This window comes from Eulemur rufifrons, chromosome 16, assembly GCF_041146395.1.
Source record: "Eulemur rufifrons isolate Redbay chromosome 16, OSU_ERuf_1, whole genome shotgun sequence".
Lineage (NCBI taxonomy): Eukaryota > Metazoa > Chordata > Mammalia > Primates > Lemuridae > Eulemur > Eulemur rufifrons.
In genome coordinates, this window is record NC_090998.1 from 76,600,862 (window position 1) to 76,628,031 (window position 27,170).

The following is a 27,170-nucleotide window of genomic DNA, read 5'->3' on the forward strand; positions in this document are numbered from 1 at the left end:
GAGAAGAAGCCTCCAGTAACCTGAGCTGTCTGTCTAATTTCCTAAGTAGCCATACATCCCAAATGTCCCACGACAGCCCTCTTTAAATGAGTCAGACCAGAAGATATGATTTTTTGGTTCCAAAAAATAGGTTTAAAGCATATTGGAGACTCATATTTTGAGTCTTCAAGGAGGTAGCATAATGTGTAGAAAAAATCCATGGACTCAGACCTCCGTTCACGTTCAGCTCTATCATTTGCTAGTTGTAGACTCTGAGCAAGTTGCTTAGCTTTACTGCACATCAGTTTCTACATCTGTAAAGTAGGGATAATTGTTCTTTAAGGACAAGAACAGTTTAAGGATTAAATGAGCGCACCCATGTAAAAATCTAGCACAATGCCTGGAGCACAATAATTATGCAACCAGAGAATTAAATTCACCCTAGTATTAATTCATAGGCCTTCAGAATCAATAGGCTACTCCAACTTATCAACAGGACTAAATAACAAAGCTTATTCCCACAGCACCTTCCAGTGCGCTTATCAGCTGCATAAGCAAGAAGGAGCCCATGCACCTGGGAGTGGACAGTAACTTTTTGTATTGTAGACTCATTAAAAAGGTTTAATTTTTTTCTCCACAGGATTTTGTGGAAGACAAGATAGTCTGTCATTTGATGGTGATTATATACATCATTCTGATAATTCTCCAGCAATGCACATTAAGGATGTTGAAATATACCAGAAGGACAAAAGGAGAAAGAATTACATGATATTAAAAATAATCTGCAGTTGAAATAATTGAATCTTAGGATAGGCATGCATGGTTGATGTCCATTGTTCTTTCCTGCTCAATGCCCAGTTCCTCTATTTTTGTTACCAGTAGTTTGATTTTTCAGTTGGGGACCCACCTCTCCCAACTTCAGCCATGAAATCCTAGAAAATTCCTAGAAGAGCTGACCATGGATTGGGCCCTTGGTCCACTGGCAAATCAGAGGATTCCATCAGGCAGCCACAGTGGTTATTCGTGGAGGTCAGGACCGCGACTCCATTGGAACTACCAGAAAAGAGGAGCACTCCTTTCACTGGGGTGTCTGAGTTGGTGAGCTTGGTATTACCAGCGTGCTGAATTTAATGCCTGGGTCTGCCAAGGGCCAGACTGTGGAGAGCCTCTGCCCCAGAGCGAAGCCATTGTGGAGGAAGGCAGAGCAGGATACAGAGTGAGAGACTGCAGATTCCAGTGATAGCTTTTGAAGCTCTGGATCCAGTCATGCCTGAAACCTCTGACTTTATCTCTCATGTGAGCCAATATATTTCTCATTTTGCTTCAGCCATTGTGAGCTGTATTTCTGGCATTTGTAACTGAAAGTGTCCTGTTTATTCAGCAGGGAACTTAAATATACATATCTCAGCCTCCTATCTGATGTTTGAGTCTTCTCTACAACTTCTAGTGAAAGAGTCATTCAACCAAGGTTTGGACTCTTCCAGTGTCCAGGGAGCTCATTACCAGCTCAAGAACTATCCCATCTTTAGGACTTATACTACTACAAAATTTTTTCTTACACTGAGTGAACATTTCTTTTCTGAAACTTTTGTATAGTTATCACTTATTTTGTACCCACTAGAGACCAGGGGCCATGTGCTAGGTTATGCTAAAACATGGTATCTAAAAATTTGTTATCTCATTTAATTCTCAAAACAATCCTATGATACAAATATTATTTTAAAGCCACTGCAGGAATCCAGGTGAGAAATGGTAAGGGGCTGAAATGAGGGCTGTGGGGGTGGGGACAAAGCAGGTAAAGATGGATCCAGAGATATATAGATGGAGCATAGAGGTGACTGAATGTAGAGTAAGGACGAGAGAGACGGGGAGGCTAGGATGACCTCCGGAAGTTAGACAGTTGGTGAAAAAACAGGGAGAAACAACTTGGGTGGGAAAGATGAAGGTTCTGCTGGTTTCCCAAGAGATACAATAAATCCATGGGGTCAGTGCTTCCAAGGGCACAGGATAGCTCTATACATTTCCTTAAAATTTTAACCGAATCTGGTTCCATGTTAAGTAAGAGAAATCATCAAGAACAGAGCTGGATGCACAACCAAAGCAAATTTTTAAAAGGACCTGCAGTTTTTGCATAGACCTTTAAGCAGGTCAGAATCACATTTTTATGTTCAGCCCTCAAGACTGGTTTCTCCCCTCTCTCCTCCTGCCAGCATCCCAGGAGGCAGAGGAGAAGACCCAGAGAAGTCAGCACGAGGGTCCCGCAGGATTTGCCTGAGCCACGAGGGATGAGAATGTGACCTTGAGGTCCAGGAACCAAAGGGAAGTGCAGACAGGTGGAAGATGTTTCTGGGAATGGCAAAGAGGTAGAAAGGGAAGAAACATATTTCTTGTATACCTACTACGCACCAGGCCTTTTATATGTATTACTTCAGCAATGCTGTGGAGTCATTATTATTATTTTAGTAATGATTTTTTTCCAGATGAAGAAATTGTGGAGGTCTGAGAAATTAAGTATTTTTCCAAGAGCAAACAGCACTGGAATTAAATCCAGGATATAGGGCTCTGAGATCCATGATTTCTTCATGATGCTATGCTGTTTCCTTAAATAATTAGCAGTTACAAGATATTTTTTAGTTGGAACATATTCACATGATATCTGAATTAAAAACCACCACTCAGAAAGCTGCTATTAGTAATAGTGTTTCCTATTTTATATGTGAAAAAACTGAGTTCCTAAGAGGTTCATTGACTTGCTCAAGGTCACACAGCTAGTAAGTAGTACACGGCGGGAACTAAAAACTCCTAACTCCAAGCTTCACGCATTTCCCCACGACAGTGCAGGTACCACACTGGGCCATCTGTGATGAAGCTGGGCTTCATCAGAACAGGGACTGATAACAGCTTTGCTCTAAAACATTCTTTCTTTCGAAGGACAGCAGTCAGCCCGATGCTTGTGGTAGTGCCTGCTTTCACCCTCATGGGCTCACAAGAGAAAGGCCCCAAGGAAGAAAGGAATGTGAGTCCCTGGAGTTGCTGTGGCGGGGGTGGGATGGGGGCGTTCCTCCAGAACCCTCAGCCCACTCCCTTCCTATTGAATTCTAGGGTGGAGTCTACAGCGCAGGGCTGTGAAAATCCAGTCTGCCAGGTCTCCATACTCTGTCAGGACCTATGATGGAATGACTAGTGTACCCTCAGGGCAGAAATGACTCTCTGGGTAGAAATAAAGTGGGAAAGGCACATTAACTCTTTCAGGCCATTAGGCTATCATTTAGTAAATTACTACTTTGCTCTAAATGGGTCCCTAGTGGGTACGGAGGGTGGGAATGTTCTAATTTGCTTTTTCTCCCCTTTCTCTCAGCTGCTTTCTCCCACTACGATGTAGACCAAGAAGCTGTTTCATAACTGTTTTATTCCAAATCACTGAATGCTTTTACAAATATCAAACAAAAATGTCCCTGCAGGCCTCCTCTATCGAAATGTGTGGAATCAAATCTATGTGTAAGTTGTGAGGGGGTGGGGGCTGCAGTCTGTACCCGCGGGACCGAGAAGTGACCCAAGGCACCAGGACATCCCTGATTTTCAAGTTCTGGGTTAATGCAGGGGGTATGACAGAGAACCCCACGTTCCTGGGGAGGTGGGTGGAAGGAAACAGATGCTGTCGGAAGCCCCAGGGCAGGAGTTTCTTTCTCCTGCTTGGAAGGGAGGATCCAAGATTCTGATCTGAGAAGTCAGTGTCTCTGCCTTGGCGTGTATATTATAAGGGAAACTTGTGGCAAGGGCAGGGATGCTCCCTGGAGACTGGCCTCGCCCTGTCACTTGGAATGCATGACCACTGTCAGCTGAAGCACCTAACGTTTTTTCCTCCCTGGGGGCAAAACAAATGTATCAGAGCCCTCCTTTGCTCTTACAAATCTGGGGCTATTAAGTAAATGCCCAATAGAGTTGCTAGTACCTAATAATGGTGATTATGAGCAATAATGCTTTGCATCGTATAGCATTAAAGATTTTGAAGCACTTGCATATTCATTTGTTGTTTTTTTTTAAGAATTTTTTTGGTTTATTTCTTCCAGCATTACTGAGGTATAGTTGACAAGTAGAACTTGTATATATTCAAGTGTACAATGTGATGTTTGGATATACATATACATTGTGAGATGATTTTCATAATTGAGCTAGTAACATATCTATCCCTCACATAGTTACTTTTGAGTGTGCGTGTGGTGAGAATACCTAAGATCTACTCTCTTAGTGAATTTCAAGTATACAATACATTAGCATTAACTATAGTCACCATGCCATATGTTAGGTCTCCAGAATTTATTCATCTTATGACTGCAAGTTGGTACCCTTTGTCCAACATCTCCCCATTTGCACATTTGTTGTGGGTCAGGGCTGGCTCCATGGACATGTGACCAGTGTTGCCCCACAGAGCTACCCTACCTTCCTGGGATGAGTTTTTGGCTGCCTGCTCCCTATCTCATGCTGCTCAGGGCCCTGCCCTCCTGTCTCTGGCTCACCCCACAACCACTGCTTCCCTTTGCCTGAGTAGCAATCCGGTGGCATTGACAGGGGAAGGGGAGGCACTGGCCTGCATTCAGTCTTTGTCCTCTCTGCTCCGCTAGCGGAGATACAGGGTCTGGGTCTGAGCATAGAGGGTCATCTACTCTGTGGCTTCTTGGGGTAAGCAAGGCTGTGGGCATCCTTGTCCCTAACTGCAACATTGTAGCTTGTTCAGTGCGCAACATGGTGGTTACCCAAGTACCAAGTGTATCCTGGCCTAGAGGGTATAATCCCTTAGGGAGTCACCTGTCTGCTATATGCTGGGGTGGTGGGCCTTTAGGAAAAGGAGATTGACATCCCTGTCCCTGGCTAGGCCCTACAAACTATATAGCCAGCCCTGTAGTTGATATTCATCATGATACCCATGCAAGCTGGATAAGACAAGAATGTTGCTACTATTATGTTTACTTCTATTATTTCTATTGCTAGGGGAGGCTGCCATTACCTTCTTTGTGACTTGCATTGGGGCCAGCACTCAACAGGATATCATTCTATTTAATTCTTACAACAAATATAAAAGATAGGGCTTACCCCTTGGGGTGGCTCCCTAACTTCTCTGAGTTTTAGTTTCCTTATCTGTAGAACTGGTATTATAATACCTACTTCACAAGGATATTGTGAGAATTAAATAAGGTGGTGTGTGTATGAAGAGATGGAGAGAATTTTATCTACCTGCATTACTCTAGCACTACATTAGTTTGGAAGAAATATTTGATAAGCTGCTTGAGGAGAAGCATGAGATCGCATGAACATACTCAGGTAACTCAAGAGGTTTGCTTGAAGAGTGCACTAGTGATGATATGGCCTTTAGAGAATGGAAATACCGAATGGGGCTCGAAACCAGTTGTTTGGATTGAGTCTGTGCTATAAACACCCCAACCTACCCATCTACTTGAAATTTTCTGTAAAGACTAAGTGACCCACTAACGCTTTTGTGTGTGATTAGATTAATGCAGGCAAGGGGTGTCAGTGTCTCAAAAAGGTATTGAGAGTGACATCCACGTTGGCACAAATGAAAATAGCACGTGCTGGGAGATGAGCACAGAGCTGATGCTGGGTCATGGCATTATTCTCTGCGTGATCTCTCTCTTTGTTCAGGCCATGCATTTCTAGAGGGTGTGACAGCAGAAGTTCAGTCTATATTCTTCCACAAGCCCCACCATCAGGCTTAGCACACAATGGGCTCTCAAATGTTGAGGGCTAATAAATGTGAGTAGTAACTACTAAAGGAAAGAAATTAATATGATTTTGTATAATCACTTCAATGACCCTTTGATGTAGAAATTAGTCTCTCCCGTTTACTGATGGGGTACACTTGGCTCGAAGAGGCTGAGAAACTTGCCTGAAGTCACGCAGCTACTACGTAGCAAAACAGAGCTTACAGATCCATGCCCAGTGCACAATGCCTTCCTGGTCTATGAAACATTAGTAGACTACCTAGAGTTTTGGTGTCATATAAACCAGGCATTACCCGTATACATATATTTAAAAACCTCACTGAAATCAGAAGGATAAGACAAATTGACTTTAAGCATTCCTGGGGAACAAAAAGTAGAAATGGAAAGGGAGAACAAGAATATAGGAAAAAAATATATAGCATATCTTGCCATCCCTTAGATAGCTGTAGGATCATACTGATTTTAGTCCTTGTACTGTACTGACACCAAAAAAAAAAGAAAGTGTGCCAGGTCGATGCAATCCACTGTGCAAGAAAAGCCTGCCTCAAATGTGTCTAAGAGCATGATTCTTCCTTCAGCCAAGTCCAGTCCAAAGGAGCACATGAATAATTGGCTACAGCTACCCTTTAAGCAAGTGCCAGCTCTCTCTGCTCAGGTTGATACATCTCCAAACCTCAGGGAGCCGGGAATCAGCTGCCAGCAGCCAATGGGCTTCGGAGCATTCATAACCAGACCAGGTGCTGATCCATCAAGCTAATTAGCAGCCTGTGGGCCACGGTTAGCTGGGAAGGTGGAGGTTTTTAACTCTTCTGCTGACAGACTCTGAGCCTATCTGTGCTTTATGAACAACATTCTATCGGTAAAATCACAAAGAAAAAAGTATTTAGAATTCAAAAGGAGGGAGGCTAAAGGGAAATGTAGGTTTTGCTTTCAATAAGGCAAGAGAAACTAACAAAACAAAGGAAGTGAACTTTGACTCACAACTATATTAATACATACATATGTGTACGGATGTATATGTACACAACCCATTCTACAGTTCTTTATTTTACTTAGCATAGTTCATTTTCTAATTCCACCCCACACCTCATCTAACCTCATCACCACAGAGTGGACATTCAATAAATATTTGCTCTTGTTAATGATATGGCGATACTTAAAACAGAAACAATATGCAAGAGGAAGAAATGGGACTCGATTACAAGGAGCACAAAGGAGTTAGAAAGTAGCAAGATATCTAGCTTGTTGGCACCCGAAATGTATGTAATTATCAGGCTTCCAAAAGAGCAGAGGAAACAGAATTAGCTTCAATGGAATATATACAGAACATGTTGAAAGTTCAGAAAAATAAAAAAAAAAAAACTTACTCAAATTAGGGTATGAAGGAGATAGAATACATCAGAAATAGTGTCACTGCAAATTACCAAACTTATAAACCAATATGTAGATCAGAAGAGGAAAGAATCCAGTGAATTTTAGTCAATTTGAAGAAACTTGTAAACAGTGCATTTAAAATTAGTTTTAATGTGAAACAGAATCAACAATCGATGAAGCCAACACCATTCCAAATGTCTTCATTGACATAAGAGAAGCATTCTACAGCCAATTTGTTCAATATTTATGACTTTAGTGTTTATTTTGTGTATCATGGATCCAGAACTCTCCAAGGGAGCGCCGCCAACATATGATCCAGAGATATGAAATAAGAAAGAAGCACCCTAGTTCTCAAAGTAGCCAAATCTGAAAATCATAGGAAATGGAAGGCAGGATACTGGCAGAAGTTCTTAAAACACAGAGGTAACATTCATGGAGATGTCTGCACGGGCTCTCTGTCAACATATGGAGAACTGAGGAAGGGCTACAGGATTTCAATGACAAGCCCATCACCACCATCTGGAGATAAAAATCCTGCAGCAGGTTTTTTTTTTTTTCCTTTAACTGTGATATCTTACTGATGAACTTTATATTAGTGACAAGGTCCTAAGCAAAGTTCCCTTGGACTGCTTAGTATAAAATGATTTACTGCTTGATTCTGAGGTTAGAAAATAGATTTATGCCTCAGCAAGGAATAGCTGTCATTGTATTTGTAGAATCAAGGTGTCAAGGTGATGAAACTGAGATGATTCCAGAGTCTTCAGGGATCTAAAGAAAGCATTATACAGCCCAAGGAGGTTTGGATACACTGGCTGTAATGTAAACTGTACTGCCCTGAGAAACCAATCTACATGTTGAGATTATGAGCACAAATCTTTTTCCAAATATTTACTCAGTAAAAACATAGTGAGTGGTTCCTTAGGGAATGCAGGGGCATGAGTTGGATTATTTTTGCTCTAAGAGATGAATGCACTACTCTGGACTATAATCAATTTAGGGATTGTGGTCTTTTAAACAGATGATAGCTAGTGATTGTCAATGAGCCATTGGATTCATGCCAAACAGTAATTCTCCATAATGTTTTCCATTGTTTGGTGTGTGCAAGGCAGATGATGTCACAAGTCTGTTCTATGCCACCAGGTATGCTGGTCTTGTTGCTGCCCTAGCAAAGCAACTCCCCTACCTCCTGCCCACCTCCACAAACTGTCTCCCGATGGCTTGGTCAGAGCTGATTCCTAAGCTCTTCCTGTCTAAGTCATTTATTACTAGCAAAGGAAGAAACAAGCATGTGATCCTGACCTTATCTACCTCTCTAGCCTCAACTCCAGTATCTCCTTAGTTGACCCCTTTGATAGATCTCCAGGGACGGCCTGACTCAGTGCCTTTGGGACGTTCTTTGCCTCTCACATCCTTCAGTCAGTTCTCTGTCCAGAATACTGTTCTTTTCTGTGTTACTTCCTCCTGAAAGCGTTCCTTGATAATAACAGCAAGCACATAGCACTTGCTTCATATCAGATACACTTCTAAATGCTTTATTAAATGTACTAATTCTCACCAGAACCCTTTGAAGTAGGTATTATTATATTAAGTCTCCATTTTAGAGACAAAGAAACTTAAAGGCAGAGTTAAGAGCTTTGCTCGGGGCAAAAGTAAGTGGCAACGCTGAGGTTATGAACCAAGGCAGTCTGGCTCCAGAGTGAGCGTCTTACTCTGAGCGTAGTAATCCCTGGCCCTTGCCACAGTACCCTAAGGTCACTCAACGGGAGAACTAGCTGCATTGCACTGTCATCATGTTCGTAACCTTCCTCTCTTTCTGTGCCCTCCACCTCCAACTAATCCATCAACACTCAGCCCAGGCATCATTTGGTTTTCCTATAAACCTTCCAGATCCTGCTCCCCTAATCTGGGAGAGGCAAATCCTCCATTGCCCACACTGTGTCTCTCTGTGCTAGAGCCCTTATCACACCACGTGTGTGTTCACCTGCCTGTCTCTGTCATCCATCTGTGAACTCTGAAGTTTTGAAGGCAGGATGGTCTCAAATGTTATGGCACAGTGCCTGGGCTAGACAGCTGCTGCTTAATAAATATTTGTCTGTGTGATGGATGGACGCTGGTGCTGAGAAGTCCTCATTTTGCAACTCTGGTTTCCGGCTTTTACAAGCAGATTAAGAACAAAAGGGATTCCGTCACAAATCCTGGGAGAATCATGACAAATGCTTAGCTCCAGTTCAGAAAGAAGCAAGACTATTTATAGCTCAGGGACTCACCATTAAGTGACCTGGACTTAATTTTTCCTCATGACCCAGATTTGTAGAACTTCAGACTGAAAGTGCCCTTGGAGATTATTTGGTCCAGGTATTGCATGCTGGTGGCCTAGAGATATTTATTTATTTGACACTTATTATTACTTGTTTCTATTTTTATTAGAATACCTTGAAGCAGGACATATACTCTTTATTTCTCCACATTCTATATCACATCTTATCCTTATATACCACTTCACTCATTTGTATCATCTGCCTGATCCTTCAAATCATTTGAGTATGAAATATCTGATTTAGTCTGACTCACTTTTTGTCTCCTTTTATGACAAAGCTCCTTAAGTGTGTACTTAGGGTCTCCAATTTTCTCATTAATTCATTCCAATCAGATGTTCATCCCACCCTCTACTGATGGGTTAAGGTAACCAATGACCTCCATCTTGCTAAATCCAGCTCCTTGCTTTGACCTAAGCCCCGTCCTCCTCCCTGCTCAGGTCCACACTCTCCTTGTTTACCCCCTACTATTCTGGCCTCTCCTTCTTTGTCTCCCTCGCTGATTCCTCCTCATAATCTTGACCTCGCAATGTTGGACACCCCAAGGTGCAGCCCTTGCCCGCATCTGCTCCAGCTCCCCTGGTGATCTTGTACAGCCTCATGACTTCAAACGCTGTCAACATGTTGACACTTCCTCAGTGCTCATCTCCAGCCCACATGGTTGTCTAGTGGACCCGTCAATCTCAATATATCCAAAAACAAACTCCCAATTTCCAGCCAAAATCCACTGTTCTTACAGTCTTCCTCGTCTCAGTTAAGGCTACATCCAGTCTACCAGTTGCTCAGGTAGAAATCCGTGGGCTCATCCTCACCCTTTCTTTGTATCACATGCCACATCCACATCCTCACAATCCCCTCTCCACTCCAATTCTTTGGTGTCTCCAGTTCTTTTAGAGTAAAAGCCAAAGAAAGTCTTTACAGTGGTCTCTAGGAGCCTCAATATTCTGCCTCCTACCCTTACTTCCTTCCCTACCTTTATCTCTCTGGTCCCCTACCCATCACTATCCTCCCTATGGACTCGCTTCTGCCCCACTGACCTCCCTGCTGATGGTTGAAGGCCCAGATGTGCCCTACCTCAGGGTCTCTGTGTTTGCTGTTCCTTCTGCCTGGGACATCCCCACCCCAGTCTTCCCCCACATCCTTGATGACCACTCCAGTGAACCTTCTCCTTGAGGCTTTCTTTGGCCACCTTTACTATGGACTCCCCTATGCCAGGATGATTTGTCACCACCCCCTCTTTCTGCTTTACTTTTCTCTCTAAAGCACTTTATCGTCCTCTAACACTACATATTTTACTTAACTATCTTGTTTGTCTATCCACACTAGAACGTACGCTCAGTAAGGCCAGGCATTTTTGTCTTCCTTGTTCACTGCTATATCCTCAGCATCAGAGTAATGGGTTGAATTTTGTCTCCTTGCCCCTATTCATGTGTTGAAGTCCCCATGACCTTATTTGGAAATAGGGTTATTTTAGATGTAATTAGTTAAGGTATGGTCATACTGGAGTGGGGTGGGGCCCTAATACAATATGACTAGTGTCCTTATAAAAAGAATGCCCCATGAAGAGAGACACCCGCAGAGGGGAGAAGATGTGAAGACACACAGAGAAGACAGCTGTTGACAAGCCAGGGAGACAGGCCTGGAGCAGATCCTTCCCTCACAGCTCCAGGAAGGAACTGACCCTGTGCGCTAACACCTTAATTCCAGACTTGTAGCCTCCAGAACTGCGAGACCATAAACTGCTGCTGTTTAGGCCCCCCAATCGGCGATACTTCGTTCTGGCAGCCCCAGCAAACTAACACTCAAAAAACATTCTCAAGAAAAATGCATGGGTGAATAAATGAGTGAATTAATTCTTTTTAGTGTAGAAGCTGAAGCCTAGTGAAGCTGAGTAACTTGCCAGAAACACGCACACGGCGGTGAACTGGCAGAACCAAGACTCGATCCAGCTTTCTCTCAGGCACCGCACCTCGAGGCAGCGTCCGTTGGTCTCATGCAACCAAGCAGCGCTGTGCTGAGGGCGGGGGCCTCTCCGCAGCCCCTCACCATCTCCTAGGTCTTGCCTGTCCTGCCTCCCTACTACATTCCTTCCACCAGCGCATACCCTGGGTATGTCATGGCTGGACGATTATTGACGTATGTTTGCTAAGTGTTCTGATTTCCTCTCCAAGGAAAGCCCCGTGTTCGACTCTTCCATTATTCAGGAAGTAATAAAAGTTATAGTCATAACATACAGGAAAAAAGAATGATTCACTGCCGAGCCGCTGAGCCACAGGGAGCAATCCAAGGTTTAGAGTAGACAATTCGGCTAAGATCAGTCACGATGATGTCACCGCGGAATATACAAATACCTCAGTGGGCTGATTCAAAAGAACATCACAATTAAATCAGCTTACTGCTGAGCACGCTTCCGCGTCTGGGAAGAGCTGTTCTCCATTCTGACAGCCACGTTTAAGGAGGTGGCAGGAGGCAGCGGTCTCTCCAACTTACTTCCACGCAGGAGGAAATGATTTCCGAGTGCGACAGAGTAAGTGAACATCGCTTACATAGGAATGTTCTGAAAGAGGTCATACATGTTTGGGTACTTACCAGACGGGTCAGGAACAGTGTTTTCTTTTCAGGATGACATTGGGCATGACGAGAACCACCAGGGGTGATATTCAAAATATTTAACAAAATACTGACAGCATGGGCCATCAACGGCCACACAGCCTTATCAGTGCTCAGTGGTTGAACATGGCCCTGGTGGAACTCACTTGGCTGCATGGCCTTAACCTCTCCGACCCTTGGGTTTGTTTATTCATTGCAGGGTGAGACACCAGCATTCATTTCCCCGTGTTGTTATGCAGATTAAAAAAGGATGTCTGTGACAATTCCTGGTCGCACCACGTTCTCAATAACAGCAAACGTTTTTATGTCTTTATTACATACCAGATATTGGCAAATGCTCGTTTGCTTAACCCTTACAACAGCCCCAACATTCAACTGCTATTGTTGCCATTTTCCAGATGGAGAAACTGATGTAGAGAGGGGCTGAGCCACTTCCTCAGTGTCACACAGCAAGCAAGTGGCCGGGGCCCAATCCCCGCCCTACACTACCCTCAGGAAGTATCAGGGCCCCTCTCTCCCCAGCTATGCTCCAGAGAGCCAGTGTCCCTGCAAACCTGTTTCATTGACTGAAGGTCCCAGTGGAGAGGACATCACTGTCTGGTCTTTCTTTCTATATCTGCTCAATTTCCATTTGCATGAAGACAGAAGACAACAAGAGCCAAACTCATATAACAGGTAAGATCACAAGTTTGGAAGGCTTTTGTTTTGTTTTTTATTTTGTAGCAGCTGAACTATAAGCATTTGGGGTAAAGAGTTATTTATCCCCGTTTATGAATCTCATGATAACAAAAAAGCCCCACCAGCTCTGAGATTAGTGAGTAGCTCTTTCCTGGGCACCACTTAGTGCAGCAAATCCTGCATGAACAAAGGAGGGATGGGATTGGGGGAATGCAAAGAATGAACATTTTTGGGGGCAGCTACTTAACTCCAGGGATCACACCACATGCTCGACCTTCATGATTTCCTTTAATTCTTATAACAATGCAATCATTTCATGAACACCTATTGAATGCCAGGCACAATAAGAGGGGTTGGGGTTACAAAATTAAGCAAATCATGGTCCCTGCTCTTTTAAGTAAAGTGGATAAAATAAGCAGAGAAGCTATTTAAGTTCAATGTGATATTATTTTGATGTGAGTATACATAGGCCGTGGAACTATGCTGTTCAAGATGGTACCTGCCATGTCTACAGTTCCCACATAAAGGACTAACTTCCTGCCCGGGCTGCTGTGTTCTGGGCCAGGGGATACACCACTGCTCTTCCCCATTGCAGGCCCCAACCAGCCCCTTCACAGAGGTGGTGGTCAACTGGCTAGAAGAGTGAGATTCTCTCCCTTGGAGTTTACATGTGGAAGTAGGGAGAGACTTGGGTAATTGGTTGTAGGGACAGAAACTGAGAACCTGATCAAAAAAGAGTAATGTAGTAGAGTCAAGGGAGGCCAGGTAGGATCAAGCACAAGCAGAAGTTATAAATAAGCAGAAGCTATAAATAAACAGAAGCTACCAGGCGCAGAAGACGTTGAGTAGTACCTGAGGAAGCTATTAATAGTTGGTAAAGAGAAATGCAAAGAAGCAGAGGATACTCTAAGGTATGCTCCACCATTTATTTAACCATCTCCCTAATGTTAGATCATTTTCATTTTTTTCCTGAATTACAAGGAGTCCTATGATGAATATCTTTGTATATCAATATCTGTAGCATTCTATAACAAAGACATCTAAATACGGATGTTTATAGCAGCACAGTTCACAATTGCAAAAATGTGGAAAAACTGAAGTACTCATAAATACATGAATGGATTAATAAAATGTGGTATGTGTATACCATGGAGTATGATTCAGCCATAAAAAATGGTGAACTAATACCTCTCGTATCATCCTGGATGGGCTAGAGCTCATTCTTCTAAGTGAAGTATCACAGAATGGAAAAACAAATACCACATGTACTCACCATTAAATTGGAACTAATTGATCAACACTTAAATGTGCACATATGGAAGTAACATTCATTGGGTATTGGGCAGGTGGGAGGGTGGAGGAGGGGATGAGTAAATTCATACCTAATGGGTGCAGAGTGCTTTGTCTGGGGGATGGGCACATTTGTAGCTTTGACTCAGGTGGTGGAAAGGCAATTTGTGTAATCAAAGCATTTGTATCCCTGTAATATTCTGAAATAAAAAAATATTTGTAGCATTCTTGGATTAAAGCATATGCACATTTTAAACCTCTTGAGACAAGTATCCATCTTTATTTCCTGGAAAATAGTACTGATTTTCCACTCCCTTCAGTATTATTTGAGAGGGTCTATTTCAACATGTTGTCTCAATACTGACTCTTGGTCAGTCAAATAGGGAAAGGTAGTACCTACAATTTTTATCTTAATTGCTTGCATATTTTTCATATGCTATGGGACATTTGTGTTTCTTTTTTTGTGACTTGAACTTGTTCATGTCTTTTATCCATTTGCCTGTTTATCTTTATCTTATTGATTTATAAAGAAATCAATAAGATTTATATAACAAGATCAATGGTCACCTACATATTTTGCAAGTACTTCCTCCTATTTTGCTGTTTTGCCTTTTAATTTTTATTTGAGGCACAGAAGTTTTACATTTTTCAATATTATTGATATTTTCCTTTGTAATTTATCTCAAAGGTTTTATTTTTTGCTGAAAAAAAGTCTTTTTCTACTTTCTAGATCAGGATAATACTTGGCTCTATTTTTTTTCCTACTTTCAGAAAATGTGTTTGTTTTTACATTTAACTCTTCCGTTCACTTAGAATTTCTATCAGCGTGTTGAATCTTGATGAAGGAAGATTTTGTACAAAATAAAAAAATAAGATTTTGTGATCCTCCAGAAAGATCTAACCTATGTTAATGGTTGTTCCCTATTAGAATCAACCGCAATGCCTTCCAATAACAAGTGCAATTAATTGAGCACACACAGACACATTTAAGTACATAATGAGGGAAACCATATGATCAAGGGTGAGGATGTCATCATTTGTGTGCTTTGTACAGAACCTACTTTTACTAAACAGAAATTATGGTTACTGAATAACTCAATTACTTACAGTCTTACAAGGAGTCAGATGCCCTCACTTCTTAAGCTGGATCTGTACTGATTTACAATGGGACACTTAAACACCCTGGACCTCCTTGACCCCGGCACCCACTTTCCAACTGGCCGTCTTTCAAAACTATATAATTAAATTTCTTTAAAAAAAAAAAGAACATTCTGTCATTGGGGGACATTTTTTTCTTTTCTTTTTAAATTTGTACTTATTTAAAACCCCAGGCACCTTCAGCTTTATATTTTCATAGGCTCTCTTTCAAAATGTAATGATTGAATGGAAGCTGTGTGGTTGGGAAAGTAGTTTGGCTGTAATTCCAAAAACCTGCAATTGTGAGTGGATATAATGCAATAGCAAGTTCCAGAGGAGAGTAGAATGCAAGGGCACATTCTCAAGAGTGGAGTACTATTCAGCCATAAAATCGCAGAATTGAAGAACAAATACCACATGTACTCATCATTAAATTGGAACTAATTGATCAACACTTAAATGTACACATATGGAAATAAGATTCATTGGGTATTGGGCAGGTGGGAGCGGGGAGGAGGGGATGGGTAAATTCACACTCTAGGCTTTCCATTTCAACAACTTCAGGAATTGGAGCAAATCCACAAACTCGACATCTGATTCTCTGAAAATGATGCTGTGTTAGTTTGCTAGGGCTGCCGTGACCAAGTACCATGAGCTGAATGGTTTAAACAACAGAAATTTATTGTCTCACAGTTCAGGATGGCAGGGTTGGGGGGAAAATCTGTTCTGTGTCTCTTGCCTAACTTTTGGTGGTTTGCTGGCAATCTTTGGCATTCCTGAGCTTGTAGAAACATGACCTCAAGCTCTGTCTTTATCTTCACATGGCTTTCTCTGTGTGTGTGTGTGTGTGTGTGTATCCAAATTACCCCATTTTATAAGAACACCAGTCATGGAGGAGTAGGGTCCACCCTAATGAACTCATTTTAACTCAACTACCTCTGTAAAGACTCTACCCATTAGGGATTAGGACTTCAACATATGAATATTGGGGGAACACAATTCAATCCAAAACAGATCAGTAATACCATAGATATTGTGTCAATTACTCCAATGTAATGGATAGAATAAGGGTATCTCATCAGACAAACTGGGTTTCAATCCTGACTATCATTAGACTTGGAACACTGGGAAACCTCCCTGAACCTATTTCTTTAACTATAAAAAAGAAGTGGGTTAAGGTAAGGATTTATCCATCAATTCAACAAACGACTATTCACTTAGGGGTCAGTTGTATGTAAAACGCCTAACACATAATATACATTCACCATGTGTTACTTTATCTTTCCTTACACATGCTTATATTATTAGACTACTCTGAGAGATAATATTGCTAGCAGAAGTATTAGTAAATGAAATTAAAATGTAATAGAAGTATTTTTCTTAAATGGCTTTTATTAATCCTATATCAGGATGTTTTTCTATGTTTATGATATAACCATTTAAATTTGACAGGCTTTTGGAGTATTTCAGATTTGTTACATTGTTTTGCTTGCTGTAGATGTTGAGATAAGAGTTGAAACTCCTGGAATCCTTCACCACTTAATGATTCTCCACACTTTCAAATATATATTAAAAAAATAGACTGCATGTGTAAGACAATTACAAATGGAGTAGACTCATGTATCGATCCCTGTTTTTTTTTTCTTGTTTTAAACTTTATTAAAATACTGAGTTTATTTCACATGCATATTTTTGTCTCCCCACCATTTCCATGTCTGACCACCAGTATTAGTATGTCCTATCATAACATTCCATATATACTTAACACCAACAAAGGGAGGAGTCTCATCTTTAAAAACTAAACAGACATTTGGAAAACACATCCTTGGCAATGGACCCTGGACAACATTTATCAAACACAGGAGGGAAAGTTCTCACTGTTATAAAGAGGACAGCCAGATATCAACTGCTACAAAAATGAAATAAGATGGAAAATTTAACAAACTGTTTAAACTATTTTCTTAAAGAGATTTCTTCCACTGCTAGAGATCTTGGATAGCCTCCTGGTCAGTCATATGGAAGCAATTCTTCAGATAATCAATGAACTTGGCTTCCATTTTGGGAAGAAAACAACCTTTTTCTAAACTTGCTTGTATTTTTGCTTCTTTTTCTTTTTTTGAGACAGAGTCTCTAGCCCAGAGTCACCTGGGCTAGAGTGTAATGGTGTCATCATAGCTCATAGCAACCTCAAATTCCTGGGCCTCTCAAGTACCTGGGGCTACAGACATGTGCCACCATGCCCAGCTAATTTTTTCTATTTTTAGTAGAGCAGGGTCTTGCTCTTGCTCAGGATGATCTCGAACTCCTGAGCTCAAGCAATCCTCCTGCTTCAGCCTCCCAGAGTGCTAGGATTACAGGTGTGAGCCACCGCGCCCGGCCCATTTTTGCTTAAATGGCTTCTACAGAACTAGGACTTACTGGTGGTTTTAGGCATTTTTTTTCTGTTTTTTGAAGGATTCTTGACTTTTTGATCTTGGTATTGATGGTTTTCAGCCTTTCCATTCTGGTTTGTGCATTTTTGGCTGGCATATCTTGTATAGATTTCTTCACTGGAGCTTTTTCCTCAATTTCTTCCTCCTCCTTCTCATCTTCATCATCATCATCTTCATCAGCAGCAAGTTTTACTTTTTTCTGTGGAACTGTGCTACCATTCCCAGAGATAGATCACTTTTCAGATCTATTCAAGAGTTTGACATCCTCCTCCTCTTCATCTTCTGACCCTGCGTCTTACTCCACAGCTACTAAGTGCTACCTACTAATATGCACAGCCCTGCACACACTTCAACCCTAAGACCATGAGTGGTATTATTTCAAAGCCTCCAAGGGAAAACATTGGCTGTACAGATATTGTCAAAGTTGCCAGGGTTACTTGGCTTGGACTGCCTTCATAATTCATTGTCTCTGCTTCAACAATGCACAATTCATCCTTTGCACCAGCCCCTAAATTGACCGTTTTTAAAGATAACTGGTGTTCATTTTCATCATTATCCACCTTAAAGTGATGATCTTTATCGGCCTTTAGTTCACAACCTCAGGCCCTGGGCTTAGGAATGCTCACACCCCAGGCTTGTCAGGCCACTCCCTCCTCCCATCTGTTTATGCCACCGGCGCCCTTTGGGACTCCTCTCCCTCAGGATCCAGGGATTCAGCAGCTCCCTCCCACCCCCTCAGACCTCCAGCCTGCTTCTTAGCTTTCTCCACCAGCCCAGGCCTCAGTTGGACTCCTGCCCTCCCACCGCAGCATAAAGCTACTGGGCCCTGCTCAGCCTCGCTCCACGCCCCTCTACCCCAAGCTGTTACCGAAAAGCTTTTTTCTTAATACAGATGAAACGGTAAATACAGTTTGTTTATGTGATCCTATGTTTACTCTTTGGAATCTGTGATCCACTCTGAAACCAAGTAAAAAACTGTGAATCAATACTGCAAAAGGGTTTGTAATATTTCACCATTCACTAAATGTGATGTCTTATTAACTGGACCATGTTTTCTACAATATTGCATTAAAAAGAAGTGTCTTGGTTGAATCTCCATGGTGGGCTGGGAAATATGGCAGGTAGAAAACTCTTTGTTTAGATGCTTCTCAAACTCTCTTCTGACCAGGACTTAACCTTTCCCGGGAGCAGAGAATCATGGTCTCCCTGCAAGAAGCTTCTTAGGAGAATCTCTAAGGCAGTGGATTTTAAACTTTTAAAAATGAGTGTTAACTTTTACAGTGGAGTGCTCTTTTTCCAAAGAAATCATACACTAATCCCCATGTTTCTGGCAATGCAGGGTGGAGGTTCTGGAGATCAAATTTAGTCCAATTTCTCTGTACTTAGAGTGGGTTGTGCCCAAGGCATATCTGTAGCATCCCAGGGCTCGTTGGAAGAGTTTGGAAGTCACTATGTTAGAACTCAGTCTACAGAGGAAATGAAGGCATCTTGCTAAGCAGGTCTTTTACACCCTACCTGATTTCATAAAGTAAGAATCACAGGAGGTATCCCTCAAGGCAGAGAAAGGGAACCCTATTAGTATGTATGTCCTGCGGTTCACCTGGAAGTTCCAACATACAGTGATTTCTGATGAACACATACAGATTTCTTTTCCATTAGGAGAGAGAATTTAGTTTTAGAAACTGACTTTAGGCTGCACACGTGGCAGTTTCTCCAGGGATCATTCACTGATTACATAAAGTGTGTGGTGAAGCACCTGCTTTTACTTCCATAGCTATTATTGTTGCACCAATCTTACATTTGTATTATAATTACCAGTTTTGCTCACTAGTTGAATCCTCCAGTAAGAAAACTCATTGAGGATAGGGGCCATGTCTTTTTCTTTTTTATATCGGTAATGCCTAGTCCAGTAGCTGAATAATAAAGATGATGATGATGATGTTATTATCTCAAAAACAACTAGCATTTGTTAAGCATTTATTAAGTGCCAGACATTGTTCTAAGTCGTTCATATATGGTATCTTATGTAATCCTCACACAACCGAAAGAAGTAGAATCTATTACCAGCTCCCTATTTCATAGATGAGAAAATGTGGCACAGAGAGGTAGGATGGGGTGACTTGCCCTGAGGTCATGCAGCTAAGAGGTGGAAGAGCTGGATTTCAAACCCAGGCAGCCTGATTTTCTTACTGTGAACGTCATATAATTCAACACTACTTTTTGTGAACGTTCCATGTGCCACATACTGTTCTGGGCACTGTGAGTATATGTGGTGATCAAAACAAAGACATTGTTCTGGTGGAATTCATGTAGTGAAATGTTCTCTAAATATGTGCACAGAAAATATTTGTTAAACGAGTGAATTAAAAGGTTATATTTCTATTTTTACTCCCACTTTACAGATGAGGCGACTGAGTCTCAAAGAAGCAAGGAAGTCTTTCAGGGTAACATGACTAATCCTCAGTAGAACCTGATTCAAAGTCAATTTTGTAATCTCTGATCCCTTGCTTTCAAGTGAAGCTGCCTAAACTATCCATAGCAGTCCACAATACTGGGTGGGTTCTATTTTAAGAAGATTCTCAGGGATAGAGATTTCATAGCATCTGCTTTGCCCCTCTCCAAACTTTTGCTTTTACTAAATCTGTTTCTTCCTGTCTGATAGTCTGTGGTCTGCAACTTCCTTACAGCAACTTTTAATATATGCACTCACTTGTCCCAAGTGCTAGATGGATGAATGAAAGTGGCTGTGTGATGCATACTGGGAAACACAGCGAGATACAGCGCCTGTGCCTGCCTACTCTGTTTTAGCTTCCCTGCAAGTTTCACATCTTGAAGAATAGAAAAATAAAGTTACACTATTTGCTCAGATTGTTTGAAGAAGGCATTTTCAGATGTGTTCCAAAGGCTGGGCACCCAGATCTGGCTCAAACTACCAGTTGTTGGTTGAGGGTGAGTGTGGAGAGGTATCTACTCCAAAAAGCCAAAATCTTAACTAAGCACACAGAACGGTTTACAAGTCCTGGTCCAGTGACCTCATTAACAGATTGCAGCCAGAAGCAGCTGGCTGACTTATAATGAACTCTCCTCAGAGTTGTATCTTCAAACCATTGATCCCAATGCATATCTTATTCCTGAAAATTTGTTGGCATACTAAGTGCTAAGTAAATTAAATGCCAGAAGAGCTAACGAGCAATTTCATTAGGTGGTAGATGCCAAGGACGGAAGCAAGTTAACACACACTTCAATTTTCAAACAAGATCCAGTAGGCATATATAATTTACATGACTATCACAGGGAGACAAAAAATATTAATAATGACTAGGTATTGTTAAAACTATTTCTTTCTTCCTTTCCCTGCCATCCTTTCTTTTCTCCTTTTTAAATTCCCTCCTCTTGTCCCCCCTTCCTTCCTTCTTTCCTTTCTTCTTTTTTTCCCCTGTCGTATTTTCCGTTTACTCAAAAAAACATTTAGGGAGCACTTACCACAAGGCAGAGCATGTTTGAATACCATATGCCAGGCAGGCCCCCAAGTACAAAGGGGCTAAAGCAGCAGTTCCTGCCATCAACAGACTCATAGCTCAACAGATTGCAAAGTAACTTGAGAGTCAAGGCCTATGGTCCACTTTCTCTGATGTCACAGTCAAAGGAATCATTTAAAGTCCTACATTTTAATAAATTCCACAGTCGGAATCAAAATTCTACACCTTTTAGAATGGATCTTAAAGGAAAAAACATCTACAGCACAAAAATATTTTCCTCCTGTAGTTTCAAGCCAATAGGAGGGCTGCCTGCTCTTGCAATTTGTATGACCTCAAGATATCAATGAGGAAACTATGATTCAGTGAATCTTTCCTTTCACACATTCAGAATTACTCTGCAATTGCTCAGTGCTGGTATATCCACCTCAAGAGGCATTTCTGCTTGAGAACTATATTTTTCATTATTTAGAGTTTTCTATAATTTTTGCTGATAATATTAATATTTAATATCATAACCTTCTATTCTTCTAGTATTCTGAATATAAGGGACTCTATCTGCTTTTTAGTGAAGGTTTTTGATCCCTGCTTCATCACTGGCATTCATTGCAGGCTTTCCTTTGACAACATAAATCCCTCTCTCTTTACTTTGATGCCAATTACTTCATCAGAAAGGTAAACCTTACTATATCACTGCATAAGAAAAGGAATCAAATTAATACATCTCTCCCTTAAGATCTTAACATAAATGTTACTTGTAAGTTCTGATTTGTTTGTGGACTTTTGTGTAAAAATAAAATTTTCTTAGAAATTTATAGAAAAACATGACAGTTTTTATTTTGCGTAATAGCAGGTTCCCTGAGGGTTCTGTTCCTTAGAGTCTGGAGATGGGGAGGAGCTGCGATTTGGATGTGGTTTGTCCTCACCAAAACTCATGTTGAAATTTGATCCCTCGTGTGTCAGTGTTGAGAGGTGGGGCCTGGTGGGAGGTGGTCATGGAGGTGGATCCCTCATGAACAGATTAATGCCCTCCAGCCCAAGGTGAGTGAGTTCTAGCTCTCCTGAGAATGGATTAGTCCTCTCCAGAGCATGTTGTTAAAAAGAATCTGGCTTCCTTAGTTTCTCTCTCTTGCTCCTCCTCTTGCAATGCGATATCTCTACACATGTCTGCTCCCCTTCAGTTTTCCACCATAAATGGAAGCAGCATGAACCCTCACCAGATGTAGCTGCCCAATCTTGGACTTTACAGCCACCAGAATCATGAGCCAAATAAACCTCTTTCCTTTATAAATTACCTAGCCTCAGGTATTCTGTTATAGCAACATAAAACAGACTAAGATAGGGATCTTTAATTCCAAAATATAATCTACTTGTGGTTCAAAAGGAGGCTTTGGTTTGCCTCCTATAAAACAACTTTAGTTGATAAACCCAAGGTTTCCTAAAGGTTTCGTTGCCAGTGACTTTTGCTCTGCAATTCTCACACAATACAAAAAACATACATTCTATGTGAATGGAGTAGGCACACTATAAATACAGAATGAATGTGCAGAAACCACTCTTTGGATAATTGATAAAACAGCTGGTTGCTGATCACTTCATTGCTGCTCTCAGCCACCAATCAACATTAAAAAAAGTTCCCCACCTACCTTTGACAACTGGGGAAAAGTAGGACTCTGTATCAGGATTAAGAAGAAGTAGAGCCCGAGAGAGTTATCATGTAGTTCCCCGAGTCATAACAATTTCTCATTTTTCATCTTCCCTAATTTTCTTAGGGCCATTTATTTTCTTCTAATGCCTTCCTTTTCCTCATCCCTTTTTGCTCTTAATATCTCTAGGGGACACCAAAGAAGTAATTTCTTTTTGCATTCATTAAAAATAGGTTTATGCTTTGCCTTCTGGTTCAAGTCTCACGTGGGCTGTAAGTAAGCAACAAACACTAAAGCGAGTGGAGAGTTGGGCATGTGAGCTGCAGATCTAGATGCTTCCATTATGCCTAGACTCTTCCTATTTCTCCAATACTTCCCTCAAGACAGGAGAAAAAGGAGGCAGTAGGGGTCTAATTAAAGTAAGGATGGGCAATCGAGCCACCACTGCAGTGCTGAGCTTGTGTGCAGCCCCCAACTTCACGGAAAGGACGACGACATTACTGCAAGATTGAATGTGCCACTATTCCCTCCAAGTTGCTACTTTTTATGCATTATTAGAGAGTAGCCTTCTTATGTCTAAAGAAATGCTATTTTTTTCATTGTCATTTATTTTCCTATTTAATAAGGTTGATAATACAGGTTTTAAGGATATAATTTTTTTTCCTTGTGAGACTCTATTTCTTTTCCCCTATCTAGTCCCTTCTATCCAAAAAGGCTGTATTTACTCTTGAAAATACATACTAACTCCAAGTGATCTTTGTGTATTTGACTTTAGGAAATCCAAGTAGCTTCCCACAAGTTACCCTCTGTCTTTCCTTTCTATTTTGCTTTACCTTCCTTGTTTATGCCACCAACTCAAAGACCCAGTATATTAGGGACAGGAATGTGGGATTGATATAGTTATTCTGTTTTGAGACCATGAAATCCTTCTGCTAATAAAGCTGTAAGAAAGCTTTAAGGACTTTTGGAAAGGAATTCAGAGTCAAGGCTGGTTCCTTTTGTTTCTTAATCAATTCACTAAATAGTCTCCATCATATAGGGAAATCATTCCCCCTACTCCAAATTGAGACATTATTTTGAAACAGATTATCAAATAATAGTGCAGACTAATTTCCATAGTTCAATGAGTAGAAAGGCAAAGTTCATTATTTGCTAATGCAAATGCTGAGCCTGCTCCAAAAAATTTAATATTCAAAGTCCAGACAGGATGACGAGACAAAAAAAAAAAAGATTGCTTAACAATTTTCCAAACCAAAGTGACCTATAACACACAAAATATGGTTCTATTATGTACAACTGACACTTTCTTTGTTAAGAATAATGAACTACAGCAGAATGGCATAATGTAGAACTCTACAGCTGATAAGCTTTCTGCATAAGAACAGAAAGAGGACACTTCTTAAACAGTTCTGTGTCCACTGCTTGCCTTGAGGAGGAGGCACTTAATGGCTATTTCTGTTAATAGTAACAATATGAAGCTAATTGGTTTATAATGAAGCAGCAGAAAATACTGATGGTGAGGTTGGAAAGAAAAAAAATCTATACTTGGGCTACCCAAAAGTGATGCTTAAAAATGTAACTTAGTCTTGATATTTTATTCATAAATGACAAATTTGTTCACTACCCCCATTCTCTAGGTGACTCATCAAATCCCATCTCTAAGTTCATGACTCTCAAATTTTTGTTGCCAGTTCTGATTTCTCTCTAAAGCACTAGACCCAAATATCCATCTTCCCACTTGACATACGCACTTATAGAGCCAATAGACACCTCAAACTTAGTGTGCCCCAGAACAAACCCTCAGATTTTCCCTCTGTTCCTCTTCCTCTCTCTTCTGTGTTCCCCTTCTCCATTATTGACAGCACAGTTCACTCGCCACTCACTTAAGCTCATAATCGAGGAATCAATCAGTCTTGACTTTTTTCTTTCTCCTAGCAAGCCCTCAGTAAGTTCTGTTGCTTTACCTTTAAAATATATCTTAAATCCAAAGACATATCACCAACCCCACTGACACCACCTCATCCCAGCCATCATAATCTATCAAGTAAACTAGTCTCCCTTTTCTACTCTTGCCCCTCCACTGTCCATTTTCACAAAAGCAACCAGTGATTTTTCGAAAATATAAATTAGATCATGTCACTTTCCCACTTAAAATCCTCCAATGACTTCTTTTGCCCTTAGGGCAAAACTACAAAACTAAAACTCCTTACCCTGCCCTGTAAGGCCATTTTCTGACTCATGCTTCCTGGTTAGATCTTATCTCTTACTACTCCCCTCCTTCCTTCACTTCCCAAACCTCTTGTGATTCTTTGACAAACCCAATTCCCTTATTGTCTAGTGGTGTTCAAACTTGCCACCTGTCTGGATTTGCTGTCTCAGTGATTTTCCTCTCTTTGGAGACGGCTTCCTTTTACTACTCCTATACAGCCTTGTGCCCTCCTGACTCCAAAGCTTTCTCTAACCCTCTAATGCCTTCTCCTGCTTTAATTCATCTCACTCATTCCAACCTAAATCTATATTATACATTTAATATTTTTTCTCATTGTGTTTCTTCTCCCCTCCCCCACTGCCAAAGAATGCAAGCTTCATGAGGTCAGGACCACCGTCTTGTTCACTGCTGTTTCCCCAATGCCTAGAACAATGCCTAACATGTAATAGACACTCAATATGTATTTGTGGAATACGGTAATGAGTGATTCTTTCATTTAAAAACTTGCTATGATTTTCCATTACAGAAAGAGCTAAAGATTGAATTTCATAGTCTTCCCATTGTGTTACATTTGGTTATTTATGAATCTGTTTTCTTTGGTAGAATGTGAGTCCCTATAGAGTATTATGCCTTTTTCATTTTGTGTCCCTAGCACCTACAGCAGTGATTGACACATAGTAGACATTAAATTAAAGCTTCATAAATGGATAGGCTTGTTTCAAAAAAGCCATTAATTCTCTTTAACCCTCCTCCATTACACCCTCTTTAGACATTACATGTAATGCATCTTCTTCTCTAGATATTTCTTAATGACTTAAATATCAAAACTAATGTGGCATGAGAAGCACTTCTGGAACGGCAGAGTAAGGACTTCTGAAAATCCACTCTTCCATTAAAAAGAAAGAACACTGGCAAAATGTGTCAAAATCAACTTTTCCAGAAATTTGGAAATCAACCAAAAGCTTGCAACAATACAAAAAACATTTATTAAAAAAATAGCTGCATCTTAGTAAGAACAGTGAGCTTTGTGGCATTTTAATTTGCCTTATTACCATCTGCCTCTCCATAGCTTCACAGTATCCTTGAAAATCAACAGCCTTGAAATCATAGTATCTGTGAAAACTAGCAGCCTAGCAGCCGCTGGAGGGACAGAATAGGTGTGGAGCTCCCCAAAATGTCCAATTGCCAGAGAATTGTTGCTATTTAACGTGTCTGAAGCTCCTTGGAAAAGCTCTATTCTCAGGGTTTGTCTTTATTTGCCTTGACTCAGAGCTCACTCAGTGAGAATGGCCCTATCCCTAGGGCATTTGTTGAAATAGTCAGCAGCAATTATCTAACATCAAAGCTTTCAGAAGCAGTGATACTAATTAAAGCTAAAAAGAGGATGACCATAAACTTCGTAGGAAACACTAGAGAATGAGCTGTCTATAGGGAGCTTTGAAAAGCTCTGACACATTTCTGGTAATCTAGAAGGCCATGCACATGTGCAGGGCTATACACATACCCAGAAAATATCTGAGAAGGTCCCAACTTCTCACCTCTGGCTCACTTTGAGAGTCTATGTAAGTTGGATGTGATGGCTACGGAAGAGTTGTAAACTGCCCACTAGATTACTGAAGGCACACAGCCCTTCAGCAATGGCTAGGAGACTTACAGGCTCAAGGCATTTGAAGATACCTGTCCAATCATTAGTTGATCCCATAGCTAACTGAGCATAGACTTCTGAGAATAAAGACTTTACAGAATTAGTTCAAGAAAGTCACTAAACAAATAACCACCACCAACAGCAGCAACAACGAAGTAATTAAACAACAAACCCTAGAGAGGAGGAAGTAATATGACTTCCAGAACTGCCACATTATATCATTTAAAATGTGTGGAGTCCAACAAGCCATTAGGAGACATGCAGATAAAGAGCAAAGAAAGTATGGCCCATACACAGGAAAAAAAAGAAGTTAATAGAAACCATTTCTGGATGTTGGACTTATTTAACAAAGACTTTAAACCATTTATCATAAATATGTTCAAGTTACCACAGGAAACAGGTCTAAAGAATGAAAGAATGAAAAAAAGGGATGCATGAAAACAATGTTTAATCAAAAAAGAGAATATTAATAAAGAGATAGAAAGTATAAAGAAAGTATAAAATAGGAATTGTGAAGTTGAGCTGCATAATAATTAAAATGAAAATATTGCTAGGGGGCTCAACAGAAGAAAGAATAAGCAAACTTGGATGTAGGTCAATTAAGATTAATGATTTGAAGAATAAAGGAAAAGAGAATGAAG

General features: G+C 40.8%; 1 protein-coding gene and 1 pseudogene across 27 annotated transcripts in view; both read right to left on the minus strand.

Annotated features, from left to right (window-relative positions):
- The window catches only part of ANKS1B (ankyrin repeat and sterile alpha motif domain containing 1B), a 967,677-nt gene that overhangs the window by 150,667 nt on the left and 789,840 nt on the right, over positions 1-27,170 (minus strand). The window lies entirely within an intron of this gene.
- Positions 17,083-18,146, minus strand: LOC138396852 (nucleophosmin-like; annotated as a pseudogene).